The sequence below is a fragment of the Epinephelus lanceolatus genome, chromosome 9, assembly GCF_041903045.1.
Source record: "Epinephelus lanceolatus isolate andai-2023 chromosome 9, ASM4190304v1, whole genome shotgun sequence".
In the NCBI taxonomy this organism is placed as follows: Eukaryota; Metazoa; Chordata; class Actinopteri; order Perciformes; family Serranidae; genus Epinephelus; species Epinephelus lanceolatus.
Window position 1 is genome coordinate 14,324,495 of NC_135742.1, and position 21,939 is coordinate 14,346,433.

Below are 21,939 nucleotides of genomic sequence, written 5' to 3' on the forward strand. Positions count from 1 at the left end.
CTGAGGGAGGCATCAGCAAAACGTATTTTAGTCACCTTAAAAAAAGGCTCACCTAACACAATAAATATCAGGTTAAATTAACACTATAGTTACAATATTTTCACCATATTAACTTGTTTTTGGAAGGCCCTTCCTGACAGGGAACTGAAGCCATTATCTATGGTCTCTTTAAAGCTACCAGGCTCCTTTGACAAAAACTTAACTCTCGAAACACGGGAGCTGCTGGTCTACCACTGCCTTGACTGGTTGGTTTGTTTGCGTTATTGCCTGACTTTGATGAATCTGAACGAACCCTTAAAAACACCAAAGAAGAATAGGTGATCACTTTTAACAACTGCAAAACTAACGCTTCAAAATTAAAACATTCGTTAACAAACTCTCACACAACTCGTGCAGTATAATCCAGCAGCCAGATGCATAAACGATGTGTACGCATAAAAAACATACGTACAGCTTTTCTCACACATAAACTGGTATAAAGGAAGAATGAACGGTGAGAATGTGCGTACCTAACACATTCTTCAGACCACGCATACGCAAGGTTTCAGTTGAGATAGATGCAGATGATATGATGCAGGGATAACACTGTTTTTAGATTGTTTTCCAAGTTCAGTGATTGTTCTATTATTTTTGCAGGCTGCTTGTCGTTAAAATATTAATCAAAGGCACATTTATTAAGTTCATTTTGAATTATTTATGAGTGATGATGAATTTCATCATAATTTTTATTCACATTCATCTCCCAGGTTCGTGATTGTCTAATGTTATTCTGTGAAGAACTTTGTAAAGTCAGTTTCAACAGGCGCTCCATGAATTAATCATTGATAATCCTTCTGACATTTAATAATAATGATGATTGAGATTTTACCACAGAAATGTGATAAATTACTGGTACAGATGCTACAAATTGCCACAGCTGTGTGTGTTGACAGCTGCTCTGGCACCTTTGGAGGCCCTCGCCGATGCAACACAGTTGGTGAACTGCACATTCTATCTTACTGACAGGTTTAATGTTTAAGGGTGTTTCTACATCCATTTATGGCGGACTGTGGGTGTGGAAATGAGGCTTGTGCATGTGTGCCTGCTTCCACAATGATTAGGATTTAAAAACAGACCACTTAGTAGCTCAGTGATTAGAGCGGGTGTCCCATGTACAAGGGCAATGTCCTTGCTGCAGCGGCCCTGGGTTCCATTCGAGCTGGTGGCCCTTTGCTGCATGTCATATGTCACCCCGTCTTTCCCTTTTTTGCACTGAAGTCTGTCCTGTCAAAGGTATCAGGCAAGAAATTAAATGAAAAGTTAACCCTATCTGTGCTCTTTTCCAAGCCAACAGACTCAACTTACAAATCCAGTAATTTTACCTCGCTGAACATGGGAGCTGCTGGTCTACCAACTCCTCTGTTTGTAGTTTGTTTGTGTTATTTTGTGACTTTGGTGTTTTACAGGGTTAGTTTGGATTCACCAAAGTCACGCATTAACACACACAAACTACAAATAGAGGCAGTGGTAGACCAGCAGCTCCCGTGTTCAGCGAGGTAAAATTATTGGTTTTGTCAATGGAGTCTGGGAATGACAAGAGCACAGATAAGTTTCACTCTCAGTTCTGTTTGCTGTCAGGAAGGGCTGTCTGTTTGGGAAGTACTGAGCATACGACTCAGACTTGGATCATACTGCACGAACTGTGAGAGAGTTTGTTACAAATGTTTTGATGTAGTTTTGCTGTTGTTAAACGTGGACCCAAGGATTTTCTCCATTTTTGAATTCATTCTGCACCTGAGAGATGAAAGAAAAACAAAGTTGACTGAATTCAACAAAACACAGGTTGAGTAACTGATATACAAATGGTCATTTAGGCTATGAAGTATTCCTTTAAAAGAGGCAAAAGTGTATCTTTTTTTCTTGCTCAACTCAAATACCTCACCTCCATTTTACAAAGAATGAGAAACAAAAGGTTACCGTATTAATCTTAAAATATTCAACCTCTATCCAAGCCTGCATTTATATTTGTAGTCCACTTTTTTAAGCTCTGGGAAATTGCAACTGTGCCTAATTATTCTCAAATAACAGCCTAAAATGCAGAACTGTGAGGCTCAGACTTTTTAACGCTCCTCTCGCCCACACGACTAGATGTCCCTTTCCTCTGCCTAAATGCCACACAATTATGAGTACCTCTCAGCTTGGCAGGCCAAGATGGTTGGGGGTTGTTGAGGAGTGAGATTGCATGCGTGAGTGCACAAGCGTCTGTGTGTTTGTGCTGTGTGTACATTTGTGTGAACAGAGAAGTCATCTTATTTACCCACCTTGGTGTTAGGGGTGGCCATCGCCCGCCCAGCTAAATGCCATGCAAATGCTGCCGCTGCCGTCAAGCTGCCAATCACAACGCTTTTGGCATTCATGGCATGCCGCGGGAGCATTTACAGCATCTGTGATCTTTACTAAATGAGAAATAACCCTAGCCTGTCCAAGCTGGCCGCGACGTTTAAACAACGCTATCCCCAAATTCCCACTGGAAAAATGCTGTGAAGTGAAGACATCGTATTGTGTCAGAGGAATGATAAAGAAAACAAAGGGGGTGGAGGGGAGGTGGGTAGATGTGTGGGTGGTAAGGGAGGTGTCTTACTCCCATAGTACAGCCTCATTATGATGATGTGATTTGCTGGAATGGCAGCAGCGGCTCTCGTCACTAATACCAGCTCCCCTGAGCCACGAAACAGCGCTTTATTAAACTTTATGAAAGGCTTAGCTGTCCAATTTATGAGCCTGCCTGCTGAGGACATGAGCGTGCAGAGACAGAGGAAACACTGCAGCACTACATCAGATGAGATTACACAGAACAAAAAGTTTTACCCCTGACAGTACTTTTTCCTCTCGCTTTATTCTGAGATGCAAACACAAGACATTGTGTTAGATTGTTCTTACAAGAAGTGAAGGAATCAGATCAGCTCTCTAACTAAAAGACATTCCCATCAGCATGCATCCGTGGAAAGAATCAAAAGTCAACCTTTAATTAAAACTTTTTGATATGCTTTTATAGAATTAGAATGATGAGACAAAAAAAATATATGCCTCGAAGTCAGGCTGATTTGCAGAACTAGGTTATCTTCATTTGTTTATTCCAGTAATGTGTTGAAAACCAGCCTTAAAACTAAACTACAACTTTTATGATAGGCGGATTTATAAAAAAAAATATATATAACAGGTTGTAAAACTGCACAGCCATCAATAAATATAAATTAAAGGCCACATTTGGTTTTTATCCTAAATCTCCAATTTGATTACAAGACATGAAATAGAGGGTTGGTGTGAAGGAACATAACCATTGAGGGCTTTGTAAGTTATCAGTTAGCAACAAGTCTAACTATTGCCACAGTACTTTTGTATATGATTTATTCATAGACTGTCTAAAATGATGGACATAGCTACTGTGATGTCACCCATTGGTTTGTGGCCTCCCATTTTGAAGTCTTAAAGTCAACATTTCAGCCACCGTTATGATGATTTTTTAGAGCCAGAAGTGACCAAATTTTTCAGTCTCTGAGTCAGTTGACATAGCCCTCCTCTAATTATATGTAACTTCAAGCCTCAATAAAATGTAAATGGGTACGTTACATAAAAAAATTCAGCTCTGCACAGTTGTCATGAATGTTGAAATTAGCTATAGCAACCAAAACAGTTTTTTGTACCAGGCTATAAACATGTTTATTTCTGCTGTAAAGTTGGATTATTTAACATGGGGGTCTGTAGGGATTGACTCAATCTTGGAGCCAGCCTCAAGTGGCCATTAGAGGAACTGCAGTTTTAAGCACTTTCGTGGTAGCGTATTTTTCAGCCTTGGAGGTTTTCCGCTTGATTTAATGTTAGATCCATGTTTTATTTTTTGGATGTTTGAAATAGAAACTATTAGCAGTTGTATTACCCAAATGTTGCTGTGTTTGCAATCTAGAAATTAGCCCAAACAAGACAATTTAAAATTTGCCTTCATTCAGAAGGCTCAATCTACATATCCGACCCCTCTATTGCACATTCTAGCCTAGGAGTAGGCTGTCCCGATTCTTGTTAGGTAAAGTCTTGCACCAAAATGGCCCTCTAAACAGAGGTCTTTCAGAAGTACTGAGTGTTATGAGAAATCGCCTTGTGAGTCACTGGCATGATGGCTGCACAACCAACAAAAGAAACCCACAAATGTAAGTATTTCCCTCCTAAATAAATATTTTAAAAGTTTGATCAATCAATCAATTTTATTTATAAAGACCAATATCACAAATCTCAATTTGCCTCACAGGGCTTTACAGCATACGACATCCCTCTGTCCTTAGGACCCTCGCAGCAGATAAGGAAAAACTCCCCCCAAAAAACCCTTTAACAGGGGTAAAAGAACAGTAGAAACCTCAGGAAGAGCAACTGAGGAGGGATCCCTCTTCCAGGACGGACAGACGTGCAATAGATACAGAACAGATCAACATGATAAATTAACAATATGATGAGAATTGTATATTCTTAGTTTAACAGTACTTCAATATACTGTGGTTCTTTTTTTTATAACAAGCATAATGAAAAAAAAAAATCTCGATAGCTAACTAGCTAGCTAGCATAAGTTACATTGTGATTGCTGATTTATGCATGACAGTCCCGCAAGAGAAATCGCCACAGCCGTTAATGTCATCAGTGACTACCGATGAGGTTTCTTGAAGGATTGTCCCACACGGGAAGGTTCTGATCAACCTGTAACTCTTTTCAAAAGGGCCAAAAGGGCACTTGAAAACAAGGGGTAGGGGGTAAAAATAAGAAATGGGATTGGGCCAGAAAGAGTACAAACAATTATGAAATGCTGCAGAGACAAAAAACATATTTGACTCCCATGGAGTAAACAGATACAAACAGTTTGCTGTCATCAGCATAACAATTACAAAAAAATACAGTTATTATAAATGCAACAGGAAGGGGACCCAATGCAGAACCCTGAGGAACCCAGCATTTCACCTCAGACTGTCAGTCCGACTGTCAGTCCGCTGAGTAGAGGGTGGACACATTTCATGAAATGCCAATAAGCAACCATCAAAGCTGCACTGTGAGTCTATCTCAGATACACAGATGCAAGTTTTATTTTAGCTTTCTCTGGAGGTCCTTGCCCACTGCTGTTCAGTTTTTACAACAAGTGGGAGTTTACAGGTTTCAAAGCTTCATAACACCATTATTTTCAAATTATGATAACTCCCTATTATCCTCTCTTACACACCTGAGAAATAAAGATGGTGATGTATAGTTATGATAAGATGAGACTGATAACATTAGCTCTGTGCTCTTATGAATGATGTATCTGGACTTGCAGAATTGTCTGATATCAACGTTATGTTGGGTGAGTGAATTGATAGTTTACCGTATGGTGATGAATTAGAGTATCCGTTCTGATACTCTGCACTGCGGCTGCAAAGACTACTCATGACAGTCATGATTATACACAAAAATAGTGCCCACAGAGCTGTGTGCACCTCGCTCAATCCACCACTGGTGGCAAAAAAGGCCTCATTAACTCCTGTGTCTTTGCTGACATTCTGTTATCACACACTGACAGACACACACAGATAAACACGTGCATTAAATATTCACTAAAGTGTTTGTGTTGGCAGAGAGACAGCCGGGCAAACACACACATTCATGCACTCACTTGCACACACATGAACACAGATCCCCAGGCAGCAATTAGTCATGCCCCATAAGAGCCCCTCCACCCCACCACCGCCCCCCATGGCACTAAACTGTAGGTGCAAATTTAAATTTGTCTGAATGCACTGACACTGGTCTCTCATCATACATGAACATGTCAGGGTCACACAGAGGCAGAGACAGATACGCTCACTCACATGCACACTGCACACACCAAAAACACATAATAAGAGGGATTTTTTTACTCAAGAAGAGATTCATTTTCTGTGTGTTGAGAGCTGACAAACAGGGTCTGATTAATCACACAACTGAGTTTATGGTGAAGATACAATCTGGAAAGGGGAATGGAAGATTTTAGATATATTTAGAGCAATAATTGGGCCATTTTATAAAATAATTTAGACATCCTGTTCATACTATAGTATGCATATTATATGTAATCAAAATTAGCACAATGCTCTTCAAGATAGAAAAAATGCTCAAGCTCATTGCCAACTACAGTATTAAAGGACACAAACTTTTGAGAGCTGCAAAGTTTATAACTTATGTTATCTAATCATTTCAGTAGTTACCCAAGGTGAATTTTACTTTCATGCCAGCTATTACTTTTGAAGGTCTATAGCGACAAAGTGCCACCCTCGTCTTTCATACATTTCTGATTTAAAGGTGATGATCTCAAGACAAATATCAGCTGTGTTAAAGTAAAGAAAGAAGAATGGAACAAATTCAGTGATGTTCAGAGTTTAACTGATAAGACGCACCAAAGAATATTTACCAGGAATCCACAGATACGTTACATTTGCACGTCATTATACAGTGGATACGCTTAAACTTAACATTTCAATGATGCTGTGTGTGTGGTTTGATTTAGGTACAAAAAGATTGTGTTTTGGTTTTAAGAAATGGTTTTGGGGTTACAATCCCAGTAGGAAAACAGCAATGTCTCAGTAACTAACAACTACTTTTCATGCCTAAAAAGCTGCTGGAAACACAGGAATGACTTGATCAATCACAACTCGTTTTGTTGTTGGTCTCGAATAGTGGTCTGCAGCTTGGCAAACATTGGTCAGCCCAGGTGACACACCATCCACCATACCCTCCGCCTCCAGATGGAAAAGTCAACTCATATATTAGGTCACTTTAAAAACAGAATGATTTGTATGACGTGCAAATGTAACATTATTTGTGGCTTACAGAAATATATACATTTTCTTCTGATGACTGAACAGTTTTTTAGTTTAGAGCCTAAATTAGGTTACAGAGAAGAAATCTCACTGGTCACCCGAGGAACTGATTAATTGCATTTTTGTTTATACAGTAAATGTTATTAACTGCAATCCTAAACAAATCTAAAGAAGCTTTATTCTATGAATCTGCAATTTACCTGGGTGAATATTTATTCATTGTTTGTTTATTATTGGTCACTTTATTCTCCCTAAATGTAGACAACTTTAACACCATTGTATATTCAGGAATAACCTACTGCACACTGACTAAAAGACCCTTTCAGTTACACAGGCAACTAATTAAATTAATGAATTTACTGCAAGCACTATCTCTAGCCCCACTACTATTAAGGCCATAGCGCTTTCCAGAAAACTGCATGAAAATTTAAAGGAAATTATGTTAAAATGGTATATTCCTACAATAAAGTGTTAAATACTTAAACAGAGTTAAACTGACTCCAAAGTCAGAAATAATATTCTCATGCCACTGAAAATTTTTTAAAAAAAGTATATATTTTGTGACTAAACCCACTCGAGCTCTTCAGTAACCTGATTATTAATTATATTAAGGCATATGACAGGCATAAAATTCAACCCCATTACCATAAAAAATGTTGTCGTAGATTCTGCACATCAATGTTTGTTACGTTTGTACATTTCATATGTTTAATTAGTAGGTTTTATATGTAGTGGATATGTTGAAACGTAACGCTTTAGTTTTCAAATTTATGTTGGGACAATGCTGTGGTCAACATGTGGTTAGGTTAAGGCACAAAAAACACTTGGAAGGGTTAGGAAAAGATCATGTTTTGGCTTGAAATACCTGGTTTTGTCTCCACAAACACGGCTGGAAATGTCACTGGTCTTGGATACTGGTCTGCTGTTCACGCGGGGTCATCCCTATGTTTCCAGTTTCCTGGGTTCTATGTTCCCCACTTAACCCTGCAAAAAAGCTTCTATGTTCCCCGCTTACACAAAAAGGGTTCTATGTTTCCCGCTTGGTTGAGCGGGCAACATAGAACCCGGGAAACATAGAACCTGTTTTTGTGTAAGTGGGGAACATAGAACCTTTTTTGCAGGGTTAACTGGGGAACATAGAACCCGGGAAACATAGAACCCTGGAAACATAGATACGCTCCCGTTCACACCATCCGCCATCCCTTCCTTTTAATGATGTAATCTTAACTAGCCTTCATCACTTTAGAAATGTTGATCTGAATGAAACATACAAACGCAACATACCCATGGTTTGAAGAAACATACAATGCCAACATTTTATTGATTTTATTTTATAATTTTCTTTTTTAAGAAACCATTTTTATGTGACAGCAATGAGATAACTGACTCCAAGAGGTTGTGGCAAAGTCTTATTGGTTGAGGTTAAAAGTATAAACGCCTTCAGTCAGCTGAGTGAGTAGGAAGTGGGAAAGGAAAACTCTTCATAAACAGAGTAAGTATGAAGATTTTGCTGATCTTAATTTCCATCAGGAGAGACTAACTGAAAGTTGATCTTAAGGAGTGATTAAGAAATCACGTTATTTGATAATGTACGAAATAGAAAAAAATAAAGAGATATGTGAGGAGTCTTTGGCACTTAAACCCATCATGGCATCACATGGGGTCTAATCCATTTCAATTTAGGAAGGAGTTAAAAGAGTTAGAGAAACCTGGTTACCACAAGTAAATTTCTGTTAAACACAATTATGTATCCATGTAAACCCTCTGGACACAAACATCAACCAGATGTTTGCATGACAAACCCAGGACAGGAAATGTTCCCCAGTAACAGCATCAAATATGTGGAGTAATCAGATTCATCACCTAATTTCTTGCATAACCTGATTCATCACAGTAATCTAGTTTGCACACGCAGTCAGTGACTCAGCTAAACCATTAATAAAAAACCAAACCCACAGTGATTCCATCCACCTGAATAAGTTAAGCACACTTGTACCACAGTGGCGCTGAGTGAATGAGTGCCAGCAGTGGCAAAATGACAATGTAACACTAAAATCAATGGCACTCTGCTGCTAATGAATGACAAGGCTAATTGCGGGAACGGCTTGTTGCTCTTTGGTTTAGATAAATACTCCGACAAGTGAAGTGCTTTAATTATCCCCAGTGTGTTTGTGCCTGAGCGCTGCCGCTTCACTCGAGATGCCTGCCGAATGAGACAAGCTAATTAAGAGTGATTTCCCCGCTCCCCACTCATTAATAACACAACAGCAATTAAGAGGAGCTAGTGGAACATGGTGCATTTGGTGCTAATAAGATTAGCCTCATGGAGCAATGAGTTTACGAGAGAGACAGAGACGCGCACAGACAGGGGAAGGTGAAGCTGGGAAAGAGATTCAATTGAGAGAGAAAGATATTAGGAGGTGTTGAAAGGGAGTAGAGAGATAGTGTGGCTGTAAAGAATTGAGAATGAAGAGAAATGAGACAAGAGGAGGAAAGGAGGCAGAACAAAAAGGTGGTAGGAAGGTAAAGACAAATGAAGTTGAATGAGGAAGAGAAGGATGAGGAAGGTGCAGAGAAGGAGGAAGAAAGAGACGGAAAAGAGAGAAATAATGTGCTTTGGATTCAGACAGCCTATTTTTTTCATTTCCCTGCATGAATCACCAGATTGGCCTTTAAATGAGCTGTTGCATAAAGGACATTCAGTTTCATGAGCTCCCTGAATAATAGCAGAGGCAGGGAAGAGACCGTGCACCTCTGATCGTGACAGCGTTTAATTACCAACAATACTTGAGCCTGTGTGAGAGAGATTATGGAGGTAATAAACAAATTCAAGATGGAGAAGAAAATGCAGTATGTAGGTTATGTTTACACTCAGGCACCAGTTCATCACATATGGGTACAACAGTAAGTACACGGGACATGAACATGGTGAATTAGATCACCCTACAGGCCGTGGTTTACTATAAAAAGCAGGCCGACAAGCTTCAAGGGGTTCCTGTACTTCTAAATTAAGTAATAGGATGAGCTAAATTAGGGGCCTGAGTAATTTGAAGCAGGACACAACTGCTGATGTTTGGCAGTTTAACTCCAAAGTCCACAGCCATGATAACGTCTCTGTGAGGCTGCGGGGCTTTGAGCTAAATGTTAATGTTAGCATGCTAACGTGTTCCAAAATAACAAGGCTAACATGCAGTAGAAGATGTTGCGTCAGTCAATGCAGGATTACACAGGCGTAGTTTTCTTTCTTTTACATGTCAGAGCCAGTCAGGAAAATTAAGTAGGCATCAGTAAGGTGTGAGAGGATGAAACAGGCCTATCTGATTGTAAAGACAGCAATCAACAGTAAGATTAAGCTACATTATGGATAAGGCAGATACTGTAGTAGCGTTAGCATTAGATGAGAAAGAGGCCACCTCAGGCCAGGTAAGGGAGAGTCCGGCATGTGCCTGACAGCTACGCTTTAGAGCTTGTGAAGTTCAAAAGTTCCAACAGTTACTCAATACAATAATCCAGTGTTATGAAGTGCTTTGTTTAATTTTATTGTGTGTTTGAAATTATAATCGTCCTCACTATGAAAGATGTTAAATTTTGCCTGTTCTGAGCTGCAGGACAGAGCCTCACGTGTTTACGTTATGGTGCTGCTTACACGACACCGAAATGGCTCAACTCAGTCATTAAACCCGGTAATAATTGTTGGGTAATGTTAGCTGTGTGATGCTAGCCCTGCGCCATCCCTGTCCCTGTGTAAACAGAAAGAGAGAGGGGCAAGAAGGGGCTGAGCGGATCAGTAGGCCTACGCTGTGCGCAGCTCTAAAATGAAATGAGATTTTACCCATCTTAGATGGTCAAATTGCTGTAAAGTTGTGGTGACTGGACAAAATTGCAACGTCGCGCAGAACTGGCTGAATTTGTTGAAATCACAACATTGTGAAATTCTGGAGGGACTGCTACGTTAGTGTTTAGCTGGCTATGAGGGGGAGAATGACCCAAAATGTTTTCTCAAAAGCCTCGAACTTAGGTTTTTAAAATACCGTCAAATTTGTGTCATATGAATAATCCCCTAAAGAGGTCTAATATAACTGAGTAAATGTTCTTCTGTTGGCCTAATATTCAGTTCAGAGTATTGAAGACCTTGGTCACTTATTGGCATTGTTGGGGATCCTTGATTTTCAATTACAGCAGTCCAGATTTTAACGGCATGGATTTAAACGTAGCAGATTTGTTGGCATTAACTCTGACAACTCTACTCCAGCGTACTGTAACAAAAATAGGTTTCAAGATTAGCAAAGCAATTTAAACCAAATTCCTACCCTGTCTATGTTAACTTAAAAATAATAACATCTGACAAAATGTGCCTGTTTTTAGGTGGCAGGAGTGAAAATTAGTCATCCTCAACATTTGTTGTGATATAGCCTTAGAATGATGAAGACAGTTGGAGAACAAATTAATACAAAAAAGGATGTACAGGATGATTTATGCCTTGACATCTATCATGTGTTTACCAAATGATGTACAGATTTTTAGGCATTTTATAATCTTAAATGGTGAGAAACAAAAGCGCAAATAGCTTCTGTAAATGAGAAAAATCTGCCTGGGGAGCATGTCCCTGGACCCGTTTGGGCCTAGCCCAAATCTTTATAATATCTGGCTCCGCCCCTGTCCCACAGCATGAATGGCTGTGTCCAAAATCACTCCCTACTCACTATAGTCTTCTGTATAGTGAGTTTGCCAATTTGTAGTGCTGTCCAAATGTATGGTGGGAATTATTAATAGACTCAAAGTATCCCACAGTGCACCATGAAAAGTAGTTTACCACTGATGGTCACTCACCAAGCAATATATCCCATCATGCATTGAGCCGAACTGACAGACTGTATGGGACAGACACCGAGACAGACAACTCGACTACAACCTGCTGTACATGTTTGACTTACAATTGCATGTTGTTTGTTTCACGTTTCTTTGCTATATAATAAACTGTCGATTTAATGAGTAGTGTCCAAAAGTGTTTTTGTTGCAGATGAGCTCACTACATAGAACTCCCTATATAGTGAGTAGGGAGTTGTGAATGAGTAAATGGTTTTGGCCTATCTGTATCGAATGCTGCGGCACCTCACTCAAAAAACCTAAACTATTTGTCAGCCTCTTGATGGACTGAGAGGAGCAGTCAGGGAATTACCAAAATTAGGACTCATCATCGGGACACTATGAAAGCCTGTGCAAAATGTCATGGGAATCCATCCAATCGCTGTTGACCTACCAAAAGAAATACCCAAGTGGTGGACCCATAAAGCGCCTGACATTACCATGATGCTAGAAATGCTAAAAAATAATTTCAACACCTCGGCAAATAAAACCAAGTGCAAAAAATAATTTTGGGTGAACTCATCCTTTTATATTTCAAAACCACACTTACAGTCTAAACTTATGACAGTGGTTCTCTGTGCACGTTGCTTGTGTGATTTCCAACTTTGCACATTGTAATTAAAGCACATGTCTGTGTTTTGTGCCGACGTTGACCTTGTGGCTCTGTTGAACAAACTAGCTCATATACAGTATGCAGACATTCTCGGGTACTTTTCCTGCCTGTTGCATCTTTGAAAACAAACTGAAACAAAAGAGTCTAGTCAGTGTGTTCATGAATATAAACCTTGGAACAAAAGGTTTATCCTAGACTGAATTTTTATGCTGTCCGTGATTGCTGCATCCAAGTTTATTGTGCTCTTGGTTCTGGAGGAGCTTGTTTGACCAAGTTAAAGCTGCGTTCATTATTATTTTTATATTAAAATCAATTGATGCAGGTTTAATGATTGATCCACCAGGGAGCTACTTAACAATAAAACAGAAATACATACATGTTGAATAATTGATCTGTACTAGCCATGATGTCAAACAGGTACACTTAATGCACATGAAGTCACCATATTCCACTTTAAAGCTATGCATTTTCCTACGGGGCCTCTGTATGCAGCCGTTTTGTGGAAAAGTGTACTCACTGCTCTGTAGTACACACTGAGCGGTTGCAGGTAAAAGGAATAAACTAGTTCACGGATAAATTCTGAATTGAGTGATCTTCTTTGAGCAGACAGTATATACAGTATCTATAGAAAACAGACCCAGCGGCAATGCAAACTGTGTGTGTGTCTGAAATAGACTGTATAAAGGATGTCAGTCACAGTAACTTTTCATGCTGCAAGCATGGAGCTCTTGACAAGAGACTCAATCAGCAGCACTAAAGCCTGCCTCTGCCTCCTCTGCCTCTGCCACCCTACTTTTGTGTCGACTAATCTCCTCTGTAGGATGTAGAGGAGCCATTTGATATTGTCTTCCCCGGTGTTTTTCATTATCACCGTCTTACTGCAGCCTGCCGGTGGCATTACCTCGACATTAGTGGGCTTGACAGGACGAGAATCACCACACAATCCTGTCACAACCTCCCATCTCGGCTGTAACCCTACTCGCATTTCAAAGCCCCTCTGCCTCTTCTTATTTTTCACTTGCTTTTTTTTTCCTGCTTTGAGGCGGATCTGCGGCAGGGTCATGGACAATATTTTTGGGGAAATTGCTGAGAGGTTAGGCCGTTTGCTGGAATCCAAATTGCATTTAGACAGAGAGTAGAGTATAAAGAACTTGTCATAGAGACACAAGAGCAAAATATCCATTGGAAAGGTTGAATACAACGCATACAGCTCTATAGCATTGCCTCTCATCTCCTTCACGAATCCCCCTCCTCTCACATCTGGAGGAGTTGCTGAAATTAGCTCAATTTCACCACTAACGAGGATTCTTTCACAAACATTACCCGTTTTTTCTTCACTGTCATAAACTCACATTGCACAGTCCATTTCACAGCCACAAGCACAAACAGCAGCAAAGATTTGTTCAACACAGTCATGCACTTGCAAACATGCACAAATTGTTGACAGGCTTGTTCCAATTAATGCATGACTGCTATCAATTATTGCACCCTCCTGTGTCTGTTGTAGCCCACAGCAGAAGATTTTTTTTTTTTTTAACAAAATTCTACAGTTTCATCATCAACACTTCTAATGAGCGATCTTACATCAGTCAAAGAGATGGATTTTATTCTTCCCATCCCTTCTTGTATTCATGTCTGCTTATTTGTTACAGTTCCTTCTCCAGTTTTAGTTAGATGGGCTTTAAAGGTCTCTGCTCTGAGACCTGATCAGCTTTTTACTCCTGACACGAACACAGAAACAGAGATATTGGAAGAAAGATCTCACACTAATCATTTTGCATCATTTGTTGTACCTCACCTGCCTCAGGCAACAGTGGATCTCACCGTATGTCAGCCTGAACTTGAGGTCCCAACGCAACCACATTGAGATTTATCTCCCGAGGTTAGCATAACAGCATATCTACCCAGATTTTCCTTTTCTAAGCCTGACTAGCAAGAGTGTCCTTTAACCTGCCTATCCTTATGGTTGCTAGAATCTTAAATCACTCCACAGTGAGTCAGTCCACCACTTTGGGTCAAGGTGAAATAGTTTATCAATTTGGATAGCCATGAAATTGTGTACAGTCATGCATGGTGTCCAGAAGATGATTCATACCAATTTTGATTATCCTCTGACTTTTCCTCGAGCGCCACCATGAGATCAGCGTTTGTGGCTTTGAGTAAAATATCTCCACAACTCTTGGCTGGATTTTCAGATTTTTCTTTTTGTACAGACATTCATGTTCCCCTCAAGATGAACTGTAAACACTGTGGTGATCCCCTGAAATCACAACCAGCAACTGTGGTTTATGACTGTATATTTGTTAAATCAATGAAAGCCTCAGCTGTACTTTTGTGCCAAATAGCAATTGTTAGCACGCTAAGACATTATGCTAAGATGATGGACCTGGTAAACACTATCTTGGCTTAACACTAACATATTAACATTGTTACTGCATAAATAAAGAAAGTGGATGTAGACACCGTAAAGCCGTTTTGAAGACTACTTTTTGAAGCCTTGAGTTTGGCATTTTGACTGTCTCCGTGTTCGTTTGTTTGTTTGTTTTTTTTGCTTTTTTCTTTGAGCCAGAAGTGACCATATATGGACGAATAGGGTGGAGCTGCAGAAGTGCGAGAGGTGAATCTAACTGAGAACCAACTTATCAATCACAAGGTAGCCACAACCTAAATCATACCTTGCTTTATTGTCTATTTTAATCTACATGACACCTTAATTTACGAAATCAAGACTTGAAACTCACAGTTGAGACCATAAACCTATCAGGAAAATCTTTACTGAGGTAATAAATACAGTGAGAAATGGGGTCATTTTCTCATAGACGTCTATACAATTTGTGTTCTTTTTACAACCAGTGGACTCGCCCCCTGCTGGCCATTAGGAAGAATGCAGGTTTAAGGCAGCATTTTCTTCACTTTCAGACCTGAAGATGTCCCCTCAGATGTGCTTTGTTTCTTACCACCAAATAGGAAATGGACTGCACTTGTATAGCGCCTTTCTAGTCTTTCGACCACTCAAAGCACTTTTACACTACATGTCACATTCACCCATTCACACACACTGTCACACACTGGTGGCCGAGGCTACCATACAGGGTACCAATGGAACAGCCACCGGGAGCAATTTGGGTTTCGGTATCTTGCCCAAGGATACTTCGACATGCGGACTAGAGGAGCTGGGGATCAAACCACTGATCCTCCAATTGGTTGACGACCTGCTCTACCTCCGAGCCACAGCAACCCCAGTGCTAGCCTAATAAGACCCTAAGCTAGGATGATAAATATAAAAACACTATTCCCGCTTAAGGGCGCAGTCACACATGAGCGAATGCACAGAAGTGACCATTGCCCACTGAGGCAATACACAGAAAGCTAGCTTGCAGGCTAATGTTAGCCAGCTTGCTAATAAATACAGCAAAATATGATGTTATATTGGTACATTTTCCATTTTCTTAAATTCCATGCCTGTCTCTCGACTCACTGCCAGCCGGGCAGCGTCTCTAATTTGGGGCAGTTTGTATTTTTCATGGCCAATATCATACAGTACCAGTTGGTTAGACGTGGAAACAATGAACGTTTCCTCCACACATACTTCTTTGCTACTGGTTGAAGCTGTAACTTTGTTGGTCAAAATTCACCAAAGTTGAACACCAGGAGAAGCGAAGATGTGAATTTGCTTTGCCACCGGAAGGAAATATTTTACTTGCCCTTCTGCTCACACTGAATAAAAGTGAACGAGAGGTGTTCAGTACCCTCATGTGTGTCCGTACCCTAACACCAACTTGTTAACGCCATTATGATGAGTATGTTAACATAACCCAAAGCACCTCTGTGTCTAAGTTCAGCCTTACAAAGCCGCTAGCTCCACAGTTGTTGTACACCTTGATCCGAAGACAAGGTGTCACCAATTTTCAAGTTGCCATCTTGGACATCATCACAATAGACATCCTCTACTGTTCTGAAGCGCCATGGCTATCAGATGCTTAGATAAACTAGGAGCTGAGGTAAAAACATTCTGGAAATAAGCGTAAATAGTATACCTGTGTCAAAGTGCAGTTATGTTAATACAGAAAACCTCCGGCCTTGGAATACAAAATATGAGCCGCTAAGTTAAGCTACAAGCTAAAGATGGAAGTAAAAGAGATCAAATGTGTGCTAATGTCCATGTGGCTCCAAAAGGGGGGCGACTACTTCCTGATGGAAGCATGAAGCCTTTCAAGGCCTCCATACAAAACGACCATGCACAACGACAAACTGCTGCTGAAAGGTTTGAGTCTTACAAAGCTGCAGATATGAATGTAAAGAAAATGATGAGGCGGTCTCTTATCACACTGACAGAAAACTCATCTGGCTTAAAGCAATACCTCACTCTGGAAGAACATTTTTACCTTTCAGCACACAACCCTCCGCAGCAGGTCCAACATCTCCTGCTCTGGGGATCCACAGTCAACACCAGCATTCAGACTTTCTCCCCTGCTCTTGGTATTGATATTTGCTAACAGCCAAAATTACTTTTTGGAAAGAATCATCCGGGATGTTATATAAAATAATAACTCCTGGATCAACTTTACCTTGTGTTTCATTACATTTCAAAATGAAAGTAAGAAAATAGCTAGTCGCTTTTTTCTTCTTTTTTTGTACTCAAAAGGAGTCAGTTTCAGAGGTGACACTTTATGATCACCCACCATCAAGGTAGTTTTCAAGAGGCATATTAAATCGATGAGGGGGAAAAAAAAGAGCTTAATGGGAAATATCACTTAAAGGATCTCGCTTCTCTGAAAGTGGGCTGCAACATAATACGGATGCTGAGCCTGAAAACGTTTTGAGAGGCTACAAGGTCAATAGTTCAATTCCCACTTATTCCACCCATACAGCCATTCATGCACTGATAGATTTGTAAAAGATGAAAGAGAAAAGCAACGACAAAACGGTGCATCTCATGCTCTATTAACTTCATGCCCGGTACACACTAATAGCCTTTTTACACAAGTCTGCATCAGCAGAGTTTTTCCTCTTATTCACCTGAAATAAGCAGCTCCTGGAAAGTGAATTATAGCGTATTCCTTACAACATGCTTCTCTGTGTCTAATATGGATATTTTTTCAGCACTTGACATTTATTTTTAAAGGCATAAAATTTGCTAAAGATGGTTAGACAGTGAATTACAATCATGCCGAGCATTGTTTTCTCACTGAAACATTATTGAGCAGAGATGTGTATTTTCAGAGAGGATGCTGATTTTGTTCTTGAGTTGAGAACCCTTCATGTGTTGTCGTGAGCTGACCTTATCAGAGGAAACCACACGAATCTGTGTGTGTGTGTGTGTGTGTGTGTGTGTGTAGGTGTGAAAGCAAGAATACAATATGAGTAAATTTTGTTTTCTGAAGTGACTCATTATCAGCAACCGGATGTTTCACACACGCTTTGTTTGTCGTTCTTGTGTATCTATCACCACATCACATATTGGACACTATTATTATTCTATCATTATATATTATCTACCTTATGTGTCAGTCTATGTATGTATATGCTTTGACAACATGATTTAATCCAAATTGCATGCCAGTAAATCTAATTGAATGTAGTGGGTGACACCAAGAATTACCATGAGAGGAGTCAGACCCGATTTGATTGCCTCTGCCTTTGCAAACACACGTTTCTTGTTGAACACTTCCACCTAGAGGTCATTTGCAGCAAAAACAATTTTATTATTCTAGTTTCATTTTTGTTCAAGCTTGTTTGCAGCACGTGGCATAGGCTCCCAGAGACTTTGCCAACGAACCAGAGACCTCTCAGGTCATCTGGGACAGGTCTGCTTTGTTCCCCCAGAGTTAAAACTAGCAGCAATTAGTTTTTCACGTATCTGAAACAACTCTCAGTTCTTTTAAATCAAGGCTGAAGACTTTTCTGTTTGCTGCTGCCTTGTATTGAATCAAACATTTATTAATTTCTTACATTACACTGCAACTTTTATTCTTGTATATTATTAGTATATTTAAGCTTGGTCTTATTGCAACTTCTGTAGCTCTTTAATGTCATTTTTAACTGTATTTAAATTTCCTTTTTTAATGTGTTTCTTTTGAGAGTTGGTGGTGGAGTCAGTGTCCTTTATTCAAAAACCTTTTATAAAAACATACTTGGCTGAAGACAGAGGCACCTACAATTAAGGACTTGGGTGGATGTAGGCTAATACATGATGTATATGTGATGGAGAAGTTGACTTTTTCTTCCAGATTGGAACTGGGAAAAAAGTTATAGACTTATGACTGAGAACTGGACTGAGTACATATCGTCAAGCAGGTCGGACTTCATATGAGAAAATGTGTAAACTGAAGAATCCTTTGGTTCGTTGCATTCATTTGAAATGTTCTATAAGTTGTCCACATGTGTTGTGCATGAGGGGAGGAGGAAAAGGACCGAGATTCATTTTTTATTTACTTTTCCATATTTTTTTGCAGTTTTATTAGCTCATTTTTGCTTATTTTAGTATTTTTATTGCCCTTTTTCCTTTGTTTCCTTTTCTTTCTTTGCTATTCTGTCTAGAATGACTGATGGAAGAGGTGTAGACAGATAGGGATATGAAAGTTTAGACATGGATCTGTAAATGCACAGAAGAACGAATAAGCAAGGATACACCCATGTGGATGTAAGGTACTTAAGTATAGTATAGTTTAGTATAGTACCCTTTACTATATGTATCTATGTGGGTATGTGTGTATATGTATTTTTCAGTTCATTGTTTTTTGCTTTGATATAAAAAAAACAAAACAAATGTAAAGATACTTTCATTTATCTTGATTTTAATAGACCTTTTTAATCATATATTACTGTAATTTGTTTTGACCTACATTATTCAGGTTCAGCTTATTTATTAATTTACTTACCTATGATTTGATTATATGATCTGCCTTATGTAAGAGAGTGCTCTTTAAATAAATCATCATGTTTGTTTATTATTATAGTGTTTCAGATAAATAGCAGCTACAGTGTATGCAGGCAGTTACAACAAACGACTATTTGCATATATTTTGGATATACATACCTATACAGACACTCGTTGGTGGATCCCATCGCCCGAATACGTCTTCTTTGAGGGCCTCCTTAATTCAACCAACACCACACCATACCAGGGTTCCAACACCTTCCCAAACATCAAATTCAATGACTTTTTAAGGACTTTACAGGCCCCGTTCCCTCAAATTCAAGGACCCGACACGGCATTGTTTAAGACAAAAATAAAAGTTACTTGACAGCGGGCTTTACAGAAGCTCCAGGGGAACAATAAAAAGAGAAAGAGTCTTGAATGTGTTAACACTTCTCAATTGTGCCGTTACAGTGCAGGCAGACAATGTGGCCTCTTGCCCTCTCTAACAAAGCACAGCAGAACAATATATTGTGTAAGTTGGGCAATAGAGACACACTTATTTCTGAATTGAGGAGCGATTCTTGCACAAAATATGTAAATTCAAGCACTTTAAATGACCTTTGTCTACTTCAAGGCCTCATTTTTTTCCTTTAAATTCAGAAACTTTCAAGAACCCATGGGAACCCTGCCATATGATCCTCACCCTCCTCTGCTGGAAAAAAGTTACATTGGCAGGAGAGGACAAAATTCTCACTAACAATAGACATGCTCACTGACAGATAATTTAAATATGACAGAAACACCTCTATAAAAGATAAAATTGAACTACATTACTCTCCTCTACCACAATAGCAGGAATACAATTATTATTTTCATCTCTTTCCTGTTTTGCTTCTCCTCCAGGAAGGTCAAAGGTCAGGGTCAGACAGACTCACGGCTCCTGGAGCTGATACGGCTGTGGTATCTTGCTGAAGAACAGCCTCAGCAGGGTGAAGGCAGCGGGGAACTGGCCTCTGGACATCCAGATGGAGGACGGTCTCTCTCACCATGAAGCCGTCCTGCCACCCTGCTGGTGTTATGTAGACCTGGTCACTCCTACACACTGAGCTGTTTTTGCTGTCAGTGGGCAGTGAAGTAGGGGACTGTTTAACCTCGCTGGCAACACACTAACTGTGCTTGTAAAGTAGTTGTGCTGCATATTATTATTTAAGAGTAACTTAATAACACCACTTAATAAAAGATATTTTCACAGCCGTGTATTGACGAAAGTTTCCGGTCTGTTACACCACACACAGCATCACTAATGGGTGTGGTCAGAAGTGTGCTTGGGGGAGAGTTACTGTCCCAACCGAGGGAGTTCAAGTATCTCAGGGTCTTGTTCACGAGTGAGGGTAGAATGGAGCGTGAGATGGATCAGCAGTTTGGTCGGCTCTGCAGTGATGCCAGCACTGATGAGCCAGAAGGCAAAGCTTTTGATTTACTGGTCCATCTCCGTCCCAACCCTCACCTATGGTCATGAGCTCTGGGTAGTGACCGAAAGAATGAGATCGCAGATACAAGTGGCCAATATGAGTTTCCTCCGTGGGTTGGCTGGGCTCAGCCTTAGAGATAGGGTAAGGAGCTCAGACATCTGGAGGGAGCTCAGAGTAGAGCCGCTGCTCCTTTGTGTTGTAAGGGGTCAGATCAGGCATCTGATCAGGATGCCTCCTGGGCGCCTCCTGTTAGAGGTGTTTCAGGCACGTCCCACTGGTAGGAGGCCCCGGGGCAGACCCACTGGAGGGATTACACATCTCATCTGGCCTGGGAACGCCTTAGGGTCCCCCAGGAGGAGCTGGAACGCGTTGCTGGGGAGATGGACGTCTTGGGTGCTTTGCTTGGCCTTCTGCCTTCGCAACAGATAAACAGATGAAAATGGATGGATGGATGGATAGAGAAGTGTGCTCTTGTAACCTCATCTATCAGTGATGTGATGTGATCAGATGTACTCATACAGAGATCAGCTGCTAGGATTGTTTTTTAAAAGGCTGCAATGATTCTGAGTTCAGGCAGGGTCGATATGCAAATTAGAGTTACTAGGAACACAACTTTTTTCCACCCACACCACAACAAAACTAGACTTATTGATTTATAATATTATCAGTAAGCTCTTCACATTTCCATTCACCTCCACTATATTGGGGTGGAGGCAGACATTGATATCTAAAAACCCGCTCAGTTAATAATGTTTGCAGTTTGATATGGCAACAAATTTGACCAATGTTAGCAACAGTAACAAGCTAAGATGCTGTTAATTAGGAAGTACTTGTTTGAAGATGTTGGGAGTCGGGACTTAGTTATCGTTGACAAGGTTTCCTTTTTTATACTTTTATATCAGTCCTACTGATCCCAAATAGCTAGGAGAAATTAAAAATGCATACCAAACAAAAGTTCAGGTCTCAGGAGGATATTACCCATGTAACCAATTCAGCAAATCAAAATCAGTGAGGCTGAACTTATACAGCACTGAGTCAATTTTCTAACAGTATCTGAAATCCGAATATCCTTAATAAAATCCCTCATTAAATCAGAACCAGGCCGGCATCACATAGCTCAATTTGGTTGTGTAACACTGCTCCTCTGCTATCAGAATGAGAAATTATCGCTCATTAGTTGTGTTTCAATTCAGCTGTCAAGAGAAATTTAAGCACTTTTGAAATGTTGCAAAAAAGAAATGCAAATCAGACGCGTTTCCAGCAACAGGTTTGGAGCAA